We start from the raw sequence: 13172 nt of genomic DNA on the forward strand, positions 1-13172 counted from the left end.
TTTCTTTTTGTTTGTTTTTTGCCAAGTGTAAGTTAGTGAGTTAGATAATAAGATAAGAATAAGCCCATGCGTGTTTTTTCTCTTAATTTAGACTGAATAAAATAGAGTTTAATTTAATAATGATGGTGCTTGTCTTCTGATGTGGCAAAATGGTTTAGGGAGTGAGGGATTTATGTGCTCTCTCAGCTCCTCATGACAGATGTTGGATTTTGTTTCTATGCTGCTGATTCAGGGTTTGTTGCAGACATTGTACATATGCATGCAGTGCAGTCTGAAGAAAGATGAACATTTTGAATTATATTTTTTCAATATGAGTAGGTAATGAAATTCTGACACATTGTTGCCACATGCCGAACTTTACAGGTGTGCTACTGCAAACAATATCTTGCTGTCTTGGCAGTTCTCATAGGTTTTGATATTTTTTAATCTGTGTGTCAACTGGGTAAGCCTCTGCACACAAGTGGTCCTTTTCAAAAGCAATTATGGAGAATTGCCTGACTAAGTGATTGATATGGTTGAGCCAGTAACAGATAATTGTGCTGTTGTATACATGCTCATTTCTAATGCACAGTGCAGAGGGAGTGTGTATATATCTATATCTTTATATATATATATATATATATATATATATATATATATATATATATATATATATAAAATAGACACACACACACACACACACACACACACACACACACATATATATATATATATATATATATATATATATATATATATATATTTTTTTTTTTTTTTTTTTAATTTAATTTTTTTTTTGATTATCTAATGTTACGTTGGCATTCACATTTGTCAATAAGGAAAACAATATCCACAATACTTTGAAAATGCAAATGCTGGCACAACACTACACGTGCATAGAGGACCAGCCTTGGTGCATGCAAAAACAAAAATACAAAAAAAAAATAAAAAATAAAAACAAGGTCTGTTCAGGAGACAATCCCCCCTTGCACCCCATACACACCTTGTTGATTGTATATACTAAGTCTAAGATTGCACAAAATTGGGAAAAGGGAATATTCCCAAACACAGAGAATTGTGCATTCTGGCACACCTATTGACCATCTGTTTATTCAACCAAAAGCAAATGACTAAACAGATGCCAACCAAACACACTTTTGAGCTAACCATCTGTCTCATCAAATATCAAATACTAAAAACAGTAAATGAAAGGTGACCGATCATTTCATACCAAATCTAAAATGATCAAAAGCTAACAAAACCAAAACTGATATTTTATATAAATATATATATATATATATATATATATATATATATATACACACACACACACACACACACACACACACACACACACACACACACACACACACACACACACACTCATACTGCTGTGCTAACATTCCCTGTGTTTTATGCTATGTTTTTCCATTGAATCAACCCATGCTGCTAGTGTTAACATTCAGACAAGCATAGACTATGACTCTACTTGTAATGATGTATGTAAAAACCTTATAGTAACTATAGTCAGGTGAGTTTTAACTATGTGCATGGTAATTATTTCATAGTGGTGTTCTCACAGGCACTGATGTACTCATATATCACCTTAAGCTGAAATGGGAGCTCAGTTAATGCCAGTCTTGCAACATGTCCTCCTGTGTTTTATGTAGATGAGTGGGTAGTGATGTTTTTGAACCAAATGGGGCTAAGCAACTGTCTCACTGGGTGGTACCAGACAACACACCACACTATTCTACCCCCTGCAATGTCTATGCACTGCAAGATATTAACATTCAAATATCAAAATGGGGTAATCTCTTCAGAACATTCTTGCATTCCAAGTAGTGTGTGTTATCTAAATGTTGTGGCACATGGAGTCAAACCTGACTGTTCTGTTCTGCACATTAATGAGAATGAACAGGGAATAACCACTGAATCCATGTTAAAGCATCTGCTGTGACTCATACAATTCAAAAATGAGATCAGTGCAGTGACAAGTGATGTCATCATCATTTGATAGGTATAATTTGTCACAGCAGACTGTTCATCAACTGCAGTTGGCCTTCTATGAGATGCACTTCAACATGGCATTCATTTCTTTGTGATTGAGTTTCATTTGTTATCGTAGTGATATATGGGCCTGTGCATATTGAATGCGTGTTATTACTTCATTGTGTTGAGCCCTGTCTGTGCCTAAGCTATAATTTTCTGAGAGCTAGCTGTGTGAGACCAATACGTTCTTGGCATGCTTTCTTCTCTTCAGTCTCAATTGGTTTGTTAGTCATTTTTCTTGCCATAGGCTTCATGTGAAATGCCTATAAAACATTATGAGAATTGCAGTTTGCACCTGATACATTATTTCAGCAGGTAGGAATGTGTGTGCAACTCTGATATGATGTATATCACTGCATTCATGTTTAATTTGCTTAGTATTATTTATGATGCATTTAGGTTTTGACGGTATAAATCCATCTTGCAAAGTACAGTCTTCAACTACTGTAAGTGAATTCTCCAAAGGTTCTCCTTTTAGAGGCCATTGCACCCCACACACTGTCACCATACAGAGGTAACCCATTGTACTTCAAACATGTACATATAACCTGTTACAATGTTGGTGTACACCAGGGAAAGGGGTACAATATATGAATGGAATCAACAACTCATACAATTAGCATTATTCATGAGGGATCACAGAAGTGGCATTCATGAAACTGTATTATTCCTAGTTTTGATCATATGTTTTAACAAAGTAATATGGTTTTAGATATAACACTTGTCATGCTATTCACAAAATTGCTACTATTATAATGTTTTTTTTTAATTTATCCAAATGTTTAGGTTTCTTAAAACAGTGAAAGGAATGGACTCTGTTCCTTTGTCATGATGCAGTTCAAGTTCAAGAAATCAGTATTATTTCATTCTTTGATGTTTGCCAACAATACTTTTTTTAGCACCTGCAATGTACTTAGAATTCCTGTCTTCTATAGTTCTTATGGTGATCATTGTAATGCTAGTATATTTAGGCATGCTTAGAGTTTCTTTTATTAACCCCATTGCTCCTTTTACAGGAACTGTCTGGTTGTCCTTATTTCACTTTGTTGTAATTGTTTTTTTTTTCCAGTTATGGTACACAAATATTTCTTACATCTGTTAGTTTTTAGATTTTACTTTTGATAGAGAGCCTATTTGATAAATTACACTTCCAAGGAACATTTTTACAGTGTCACATCAAATTACAGTTTCATTAATTAGCTTATTTTTATAAGTTTGGTTGGAGTTATAATTTGATTTCAGTGCCAGTACAATTCAGTTACATTTGTAGTTAAATTATTTTTGGCTTTGTAGAACTACTCTTACTGCCGTGTCTTTACTGTTTTTTTTTTCTGATTTGAATTATTAACAGTGGATTGGCACAGACAATGGATGTCCCCTGTTGTTTTGAGATCATACGGTTAGTGCATTTAAGTAAGGTGGTGTGTTGTGCGAAGCAGATCCCTTGTTTTCATTTTGACTTTTGCACCGATGCATACATTAATACAGAGTGGGATTCGATTTTACTGTGAGCAGTTGCATGCATTCTATTGTTGTAGTAAGCAATAAAGCCACACACATATGCATGTCTGTGTGCTTGTGTGTCATATAGGTTTTTTATGGGAACAAGGACATGTGATTCTGTTGTGCCTGTATACTATTGCATGACTTGTTCATTGTCAGTGCAGATGTTCAAATATCTTACCACAGCATGTATAAAAAAAACTGTTCTAAACACTACAACAGAATCCTCCTATGTACTGCATAAAACTAGCAAAGCTCACTTTTTAACTCTAAATATAAACTAGTCATATCCATAAACCTAACACTATCTACTTACTTTAACACTAACACCATCTCTTGCTCTGTAACCTGCTAGTAATCTGGTTCTGAACTCTCACGTGCTACTAATTATGCAACCTTTTTTAATCATTGATGCTTCCACAGACATGAGACAATCTATTCCATAAGCTTTTCTAAAGACCTAGGTGACATAAAGCACTTTAAACATCATGATCTTTAATGCCTTCCAATATATATTTTGTCAGGTCAGTCTATCAAACCGTGCAGTAAAAAGCATCTGGCATGCATAACCTCACTCATCATGTAGTAGAACTTTATCACTGTTAAGTGTGAGTATATAACTGGAAAGTTACATATCTTGGTTTTCCTGTGTTAGGTCCTGTTGCTATTTAAAATAATGTCATATTCTTCCTGCAAAATATATGCTGCCATGGCTACAGAAAGATTCATCCTGTATATCTGTCACTATCTGCTTCTTACATCCTGCAAACAACAACATGTACTTATGAAATAAAATACATATGCAGTGCTGTTTAGATAGAAACACAAAAGCAAAGCAAACTAATGAGCTCAGAAACTGTAATAAAATGACCACCAGATGAAGTAACTGGGTGTCCACTTACAACATTGAGTTCAGATTGTATGTATTTTGAAAATTATGAAACTAAAGATGCACTTTATGCTTTTTTTTGATAATGTTGACTCAAGACTGCACTGTTTGTAGGATGCTGACTTGCAACTGATGTATGTTATTGCCACCATTTATGTGTTGCTAATATCTTGTAAAACGGATTAGAATAGTTTTTGCTTTTATCCTTCTATCCAAACCTCCTTTCCTATTTTTGCATATGAGGTCCAGGTGTCACTTCAGCAGTGGCAGTCATCTAGAGCCAAGGTTCACACTGCCATGTGGCTAGCCCTGTAGTGGCTATTCTTCATATGGTATGGATGGACAGCCACTGCAGGACTACCCACCTGGAACTGCTGAGGATAAGAACTCAGTGCTGTAAGTGGACACACAGTTACTCCATAGATGGTACACTCACACCTATGGCCAGTTTTAGAGTGTCCAATCCAACTACTGCATGTCTTTTTAATGTGGCAGGAAGCCAGAGCACCTGAAGGAAGTGATCAAAAACACACACACAAAAAAAATATTTATTTTTATTTCTTTAATTTATTTGTTTGTTTATTTTTTATTTTTTCCTTCACAACCCTGATAATTATGTATACCAGATCTCACAAAAACAGAGTAAGGGCAAATTCCCTTACCACGCTCCACAACAATCCCATACAAAAGGCTGCCACCAGGAAAAAGCATTCACTCACATGAATGTTCATGCTTTCAAATGGTAACCGTGGTAACTATATATATATATATATATATATATATATATATATATATATTTGGTTGCAAAGCTAGATGTATAAGGACCCTAGTAGTCTTTAGCCTAGTGTACTTCTATGAAATTATAAACAAGAGACTGAGTCTAATACATTAGTTTGTTACACCCCAGCAGAGCAGTCCAAACCTGGAGCATTTGAGAAAGTGAATTAAATGAACATGTAAAAATGCTTTAAGGTTGTCAATAACTGTTTATCAGGCAGAACATTTAAGATGTCTATTCGGTCTAGTGTAAATACTGTTTAGGATATTCAAGGCAGCCATTAGTCACTCATAATTAAGTAGGTATTTTCTAGACACAAATGCATTATCATTGTATTACTGTTGTACAAGATGCATCTGAGACTGGTAATTATTTTAATTCTATTACAATCAAAATAAAATTAAAATAAACATAAACTTGCTGAATTATACCATATTGCATTTAATTTATCAATTGTCATGTTTTGGTTAAACAGCAAGGAATTTCTTTCTTTGACATACTGTGTTTCTTTTTTCATATTTTACTACAGTGCTCTGTCACACGCAAGAGTAAAATTGTGAGTCTCAAAACTCTGAAAAATAAACTGTGATTCAAACAAAATTACACTGAATTCTAAGCAAGCAATAATGCCCAACAGAGTCTGTGTTATTGTGTAAATAATGCAGGCCCAGGGGTGTTCTGATGCACACAAAGCAGATACAAGGACTAGCAATTTTACTTTTCTCTTGCTTACCATAGGTGAGTGAACATGAGAAAACAATAAACAAAGTTGTCCCGGTCCCCTTCAATAACACACATCACACCAAATGACATTTGACGGCCTTTATTAGATTTCCATAACATAGCTTTGATCACCAACTTTATTAATTACAACTATTCATGATATAATTGATACTAAATACAGCATAACATCCTTGTAATGTTAATCAGGGCAGTGTACCTACTCACCCTGCCCCAGTAAGCAACGTCCATATCTCTACTCGTTTTACTTATGAAGCAGTGTCCCATCTCACTTCATACACCATTCATTATAATGTTAATCAGGGCAGCGTACCTACTCACCCTGCCCAACAAGTAGGGTCCATACCTCTGCTCGCTTACTTTACTTATGAAGCAGCATCCCAACTCACTTCATACACCATCCATTAAATTACCATCCACCAAATAAACACCATCCTTACCTCACCTTGCTTATCTAGTCATCAAGCTTCCTCCAACTACTCATTTCCTTTCCCCAGATCCTTGAAATGAACATCCAGACATCAGAGGGGGAACAGAAGAGGGCAAGCCTATCCCTCTTCTCTGCCTACCCCCACTGATAAAATAACCCTACTCCCCACCAACAAAAGAAGAGAGGGTGGGTGGGTAGCAAGTTCACGCCAAAATGTGACTGCTTAACCCAACTACACTAGCCTAAACCTCTTAAGCCCCTCCCCATCACTATCTCACTTCCTTCCAACCATCCCTGCCTCCACTTAACCCTTTCACCTCTCCAGCCCACTTAACTCCCCTTAATATTAACCTACCCCCCCCCAATGAAGATGTCCCGGGACAACTTAGTTTGTTGCCAAACTTCATTAATGCAACTGCGTGTGCTCACATGCATTGTGTGTGTGTGTGTGTGTGTGTGTGTGTGTGTGTGTGTGTGTGTGTGTGTGTGTGTGTGTGTGTCTGTGTATGTGGAAGAGACATAGAGAGTGCATAACTGTCAGCTTCTTTGCCCCATAATTTTGGACAAAGCCAGTGATAATGGGAGAGACAAAGGTCCAAGATCCTGGACATTTATTTAAATATTACCCTAATTCACTGAAGTTAATAGACCAAAATATTTTACACCAATTTACATTTTCTGAACAATAAGAAGTTTGAAATTTCAATGTCTCATATATTTGACTGTCTGTAATTCTCAATGATTTACATGGAAAATCAAACATTTTTAAGGGACACAGTGAATATATGAGGCAAATCAGTGGTGGGGTGGTTGTAATGTTGTGCATTGTATGCACTGTTTCTTTCATTTGACCAAAAGTGGCTAAAGTAGCTGAGCACATTTGGGTGTGTGTGTGTGTGTGTGTGTGTGTGTGTGTGTGTGTGTGTGTGTGTGTGTGTGTGTGTGTGTGTGTGTGTGAGTGTGTGTGTGCACTTCTATGTATATGTGTGTAAGTCTGTCTGTGCCTCTGCAGTGTGTGTGTGTGTGTGTGTGTGTGTGTGTGTGTGTGTGTGTGTGTGTGTGTGTGTGTGTGTGCATATGTGTGCGCTTCTATGTATATGTGCTTAAGTCTGTCTGTGCCTCTGCAGTATGAGTGTGTGTGTGTGTGTGTGTGTGTGTGTGTGTGTGTGTGTGTGTGTGTGTGTGTGTGTGTGTGTGTGTGTGTGTGTGTGTGTGTGTGTGTGTGTGTGTGTGTGTGTGTGTGTGCGTGTATGTGTACGTCTACACATATGCATCTGAGTTTCTGTATATGACAGACTGTCTCTGCATCTGTTTGCATGCTTAAGCATATATGTTACTGACTGCATGTGTGTGTGTGTGTGTGTGTGTGTGTGTGTGTGTGTGTGTGTGTGTGTGTGTGTGTGTGTGTGTTTGTGTGTGTGTGTGTGTGTGAGAGTGTATTATTTAATACTTGCATATTATATATTTTATATGTAAAATGTGTCCTCCACGCCGGTGCTGTGTCATAGAAGAATAAATGCCTGACTATAACCAAGGCAATTGAATTTGATTTGCATCTTTGACAGAATTGGCAAGGGGCATGGGCTGAGTCACCACAATCGGTGGACAATATGCCAACATATCCTCATTGCATTTCCATTCCTGGACATTAACTGGTGCTTGCAAGGAGGGCAGTTAAGGCATAAAATGCAGAAACACTCCTCGGCAACAATATGATCTGCATCAGGAGCCTTATTCTCCTTAACAGCCTTGAACATACATCCAATCAGGTCCAAGAAAGATAAGGACTGCTTAGCAGACCCATTGTATAGGAGATACTTTGGTGACAGCTGATGGCCAGCTGTGAGGAACAATAACAAATGTCCTACAAAGACATGTCCCACAGCAACTTTGAACCATGAGGAGGAAACTATTTTACATCAAAATATAAAACATGTTTATGTTAACAATAAAAAAAACACAAAATAATTAACAAATACCCCATTTTCAAGGCACAAAAATACCTCTTAGGACGGGCATTATGGGGAGATAATGGGCTTTCCATTGGTTTGAAGGCCATCATCCTGTGGTGTCTAGCCTGACACCATCTGTGGGCAGTCCTTAACTTCTCTGTAATTCCCACCCTGCAGGGCATATATCATGGTCAAAAACTTTTTCTATACTGTTGCCTAGGTTTAGAAAATCATTAAATGAACTGTGCAGCAGTCTACAGGAAAAAGTATGAAAAAAATCTTAGCTCAAAAGGTGAGTTTAACAAGACTAGTAAACAGATAGATAAATAGTACTTTAAATATGAATTTCATAGGACATGCATTTAAATTCCAAAAAATAGAAGAATAACACATTAGTGGGACTACACTGAAGGATTAGGCAAAGACAAATGTGGGATAAAGAAAGCTAAGGTGCCTTTTAGTATGGAAACTGTCAGTCTGCTGAATGCATTCGTTCTGAATGCTGTTTGGTCAACTACAAATGGCCAGAAATTACTTTCAGTATTCACTGAAATTATTCTTTTTCTCCACTGTTGTGTGGCTTTAGAGATGGTGTACAAATATTTTAAGAGAATGTGGCTCTCCAAACACAACTCCCATTGAAAAGAAAATCCTTTTCTCCCCACAGAAACTGTGTTTTTAGCCATTAGTTTCCTACCAAATTGCATTCAGAGAAATTAATTTGGCAGATTAATATGATTCCCTTTAGTAAAAGAATGAAGATATATTTCAGAATTTTAACTTCAGAATTGTAAACAATCATGATGATTTAGTTTTGAAATGTGGTTGGGTAAATGCAGGAGTACTGTCACCTTATGGCATGCAGGCAGGTTATTGAGTGATGTTGCAATGCATTCTGGTGTTGTACTGGCAACAGATGGTAGACTAAACATCATGAAAGTTATCAAAGGCAAAACTGCAGAGGCATTCTGGAAGGAAAATGGATGACTAAATTTTATGAATATGTATATATGTTTCTCTTTAAAATAACATACCCTGCAGTAGGCAGGGAAGTTGCATATTGTTTGATCAGTAGATCAGTAGATCCAAAATAATAATAATAATAATAATAATTTTTGTTCAGGCTATCATTGGATCAAAAGGTTAAAAACATGCTCTGAACTGTACCTCAGAGCATCTAGAGTCACCATGGCTTTTGTTGGTCTAGCAGCCCATAGACTGCCAGCTTAATGAAAAATTACCTCCAACTTTCATCTTATACACAAATAGCCTGTTGAAAGCATACAGCAAAAGGCAAAGTTCAAGAATAACAGTGAAGTTGTTTCTTTAATTTTAATTTTTGTTTAGACCACCATTTGAAAAAAAAATGTAAACTGCAACTCCAGCACCTGAACCTCTATGGCATCCTGGACCCATCTTAATTCTGTTATTTTCCCTATATTTATTGTAGGACAGCCCTGGTTAGTTAGAACATGTTGAAAGCATGCAGGAAAAACAAAATTGAACAATGATATTGAATGCTTTTCTTTAATCAGAATTATTACTCATGATATTATTGGATGAAAATGTCATTAAAATGGAATATAACTCAAAGCATCTAGAACCCCTATGGCAATTGTAGGACTAGCATCACCCAGACCCAGACCCCCACTTAATTCCCTTATTTCCTCCATAGTTATTATATTGCAGTCCCAGTCAGTTAGGATGTTTTGAAAGGATGCAGCAAAAAGCAAAACTGAAGAATAAAACTATATTTCTTTCCATAATCAATATCTTTGTCAGGCCATGATTGAATGAAACAGACTGTTTAGAAAAAAAAGTCTGAAATGTCTCTCAGAGCATCTGGGACCCCTCATGGCTTTACCCCCCCCCCACCCATCTCCCAGCTTAATGGTGTTATTTGCTCCACAGCTATTAGAGTGCTGTCTTGTCTAGTGGAGGTGCATTGAATGAATGAATGAATGAATTAATTAATTAATTAATTAATTAATTAATTAATTAATGCAGGAGAAAACTAAAGAGTAAGACAATCTGTGAGAAAAGAAGAAAAAAAGTAATCTGGAAGTTGTAGATTGGCCAGAATGGGGGGGGGGGCAGGAAGGCACTGGGTGATAAGAGCTGGGAGCGAGTGGGCAGTGGGGAGGGCATAGTGGATCTCCTCACTTAGAGAACTATTTCAAAACAACATATATATGAACATTTGTATGAGATCTCAAAGAGAAAAATTACAAATGCTCTATATAGGCACTTACAATTATTTGCTAATCATTTGTTTTCCTTTATAGTATTGGAACAAGTTAACTCTAACCTGGGGGGGTTGGTCCATGGAAAATCATTTTAGAAAATAAGGAATGTTGGTGGCAAGTTTTTTTGAATGCTTCAATACCACCTGACCTCAATGAGACCATATCTATAGCTAGTGTTTTGAAAATGAAGGTCTTTAATAGATAATTACATTTGTAAATATTTTAATTGATTTTTTTAATAATGTAATTGGAAAATTGGTTTTATTTTGTATAAAAGGAGCATTTTGTTGAGATGTGAGCTGTCTGAAGAAGGCTGGTAAATCTGGCTGAAAGCCCTTACCAATAAACTTATTATGTGTGGATTATCTGGATTGCTGGTTTTTGTGTTCCTGGTTAGTGTTTGATGTTTTTCATGGTAGTGTGGCTGCTGGCTGCTCCCAGGAGGATCTACCCTTCTTCACTAGAATGGAGTTTGAAAGTTTACAACAAGCTGTGTATAACATTACTGGACTTATTCAATAGCTTATCCACAAGATTATCACTGGACAAAGCGATAAGGGAGGCTGTAATTTTTACCTTATCCTCACAGAATGATGTTTTTCAGGACAGCATTTCACCAGGGCAGGACCATTTCCATGATAGGAATGTGAGCCCAGGGTCCCATTGCAATGAAATAAACACTGGAATTAATGGTGGTGTCCTAGACTTAGATCAGTGACTTAACTGTGTCGATAAAATTAATAATGGTAACACCAAAGATACATCCTCGTTTGATAACTTGCTTGAGAACTTTCATAATATTGTCTGGCAGTATTGTAAATTAAGTCATGAAAATAATTACTTTAAAAAATGTATAAAGCGCAAGCAAGTTCCCAAAGGCTTGTGCTTTTGGAAGTTTCCAACAGGTTTGGTAGAAAATAACCCCTTACACCTTGAACTGATGGAAATGTATGATCATCAGATGTGTGAACTATTGGATACACTTATTAAACACAACACGTTAATGTTGGATCAGCTTAATTTAAAAATTAAATAGTTTGATGACAGTATAAAAAAGGATTTGTCCTTTAATAAAAAGAAACCTCAATATTTGAAAGTTTTGTCTGCTGTGGATGCTATCAGCCAATCAGTGATTGAGAGAGAAGCTTAAACATGATCGCATTGACTATGAGAACAGGAGGGTGTATCCCAAGCTTCCAGGAGGTCAATGATGCTCAGATCACAATGGAGTAGTTACACCTGAACAAGATGGCATTTTTACAAACAACGTGAGCACCATTACTTCTACTTGTGATTCCCCTTTAGACCAGACCAGTTTGCATTGCTCGGAAAGGATTCAGAACAATTTTCAGACTCGCGAATATGTGGAGCATGGGGGAACCAGGAGCAAGAAACAGTGAATTGGTTCCTATCAGAAACTGAATCGCCATCAGAACTGATAGGTGATGGTGTTAATAGTACTTTGGCTTCCCCGAGAATTGTTACAAATGTGTCAGGGGATTTTAACATTTACAATTATAGTGACATTAATGCCTCACATGCTGATATTTTTAGCAAAGGATTAACTTTTATCTGTAAGAGGCATGCAAAAATTACTGAGCTTATTGCAGATCTTAAACTCTACACGAGAAGGCTTAACCTAGCTGCAATGTTTCGTAATACGGATGGGTATATGGAAAATCCATTAAGAATACCCAGTATTATCAATCCTTTGTTGCATCCTTGTATAAAGACATTTGAATTATCTTGTGAAATAGATTTTAGGTATATGTTACAGGAATCTTGCAGGGACTCTTCTTACAATATTACCAGAGAACAACACAATTTCCTATGTGAATTAAAAAGTAGGGATGAATTGAGGTTCATGCAACCTGATAAAAGGGGTGGACTGGTGGTAATGAACTAGGTCTATTACCTCAATGTATTTTGAATTTGTTATATGATTAAATGTATGTTGAAGCTTCATTGAATGAACTAAACATCTCTTACAAGAATGTTGACTATTTTTGAGAGATATGCTAATCCAGGGACAGATTACCCCAGATATTTTTGATTATTTATATGTGGAATTTCCTAAAGTGGCCTCAATATTTGGGGTGCCTAAGATCCATAAGGACCTCAATAACCCACCCACACATCCAATAGTTAATGGGGGACAATCGGAAACCTATTATATTGCAAAGTATATTGATGTTGAGTTGAAAGCAAATTTAAAAGTATTGGATTACATATGCCATGATTCTTGGGATTTTCTATATAAATTCAATCATTTGATAAAAAGTATTGGTAATTTGAATGGTTGTTTATTATTAGCTGTGGATGTAAAAGATTTATATTCACATATTCCACATGAATTCGGTGTGCAATGGTTTACTGAGTTTTTACAGATGCCATGCCCATTGGTCAAGACAAAATTAATACATTGGCTCATTTATTGGAATCGGTTTTGCATAATAACTTTATTTATTATGATGGCCACTATTTCAAGCAAGTTAAAGGGGTGGCAATGGGGTCCCCTTTGGGTGCCCTGTATGCAAATGTGATCATGGCAGTATGGGAAGTCCACTATCTGTTTAACTCAGTTTATATGCCTAACATAATA

This window comes from Protopterus annectens, chromosome 6.part1 (assembly GCF_019279795.1).
Source record: "Protopterus annectens isolate FY-2018-M chromosome 6.part1, PAN1.0, whole genome shotgun sequence".
In the NCBI taxonomy this organism is placed as follows: Eukaryota; Metazoa; Chordata; order Ceratodontiformes; family Protopteridae; genus Protopterus; species Protopterus annectens.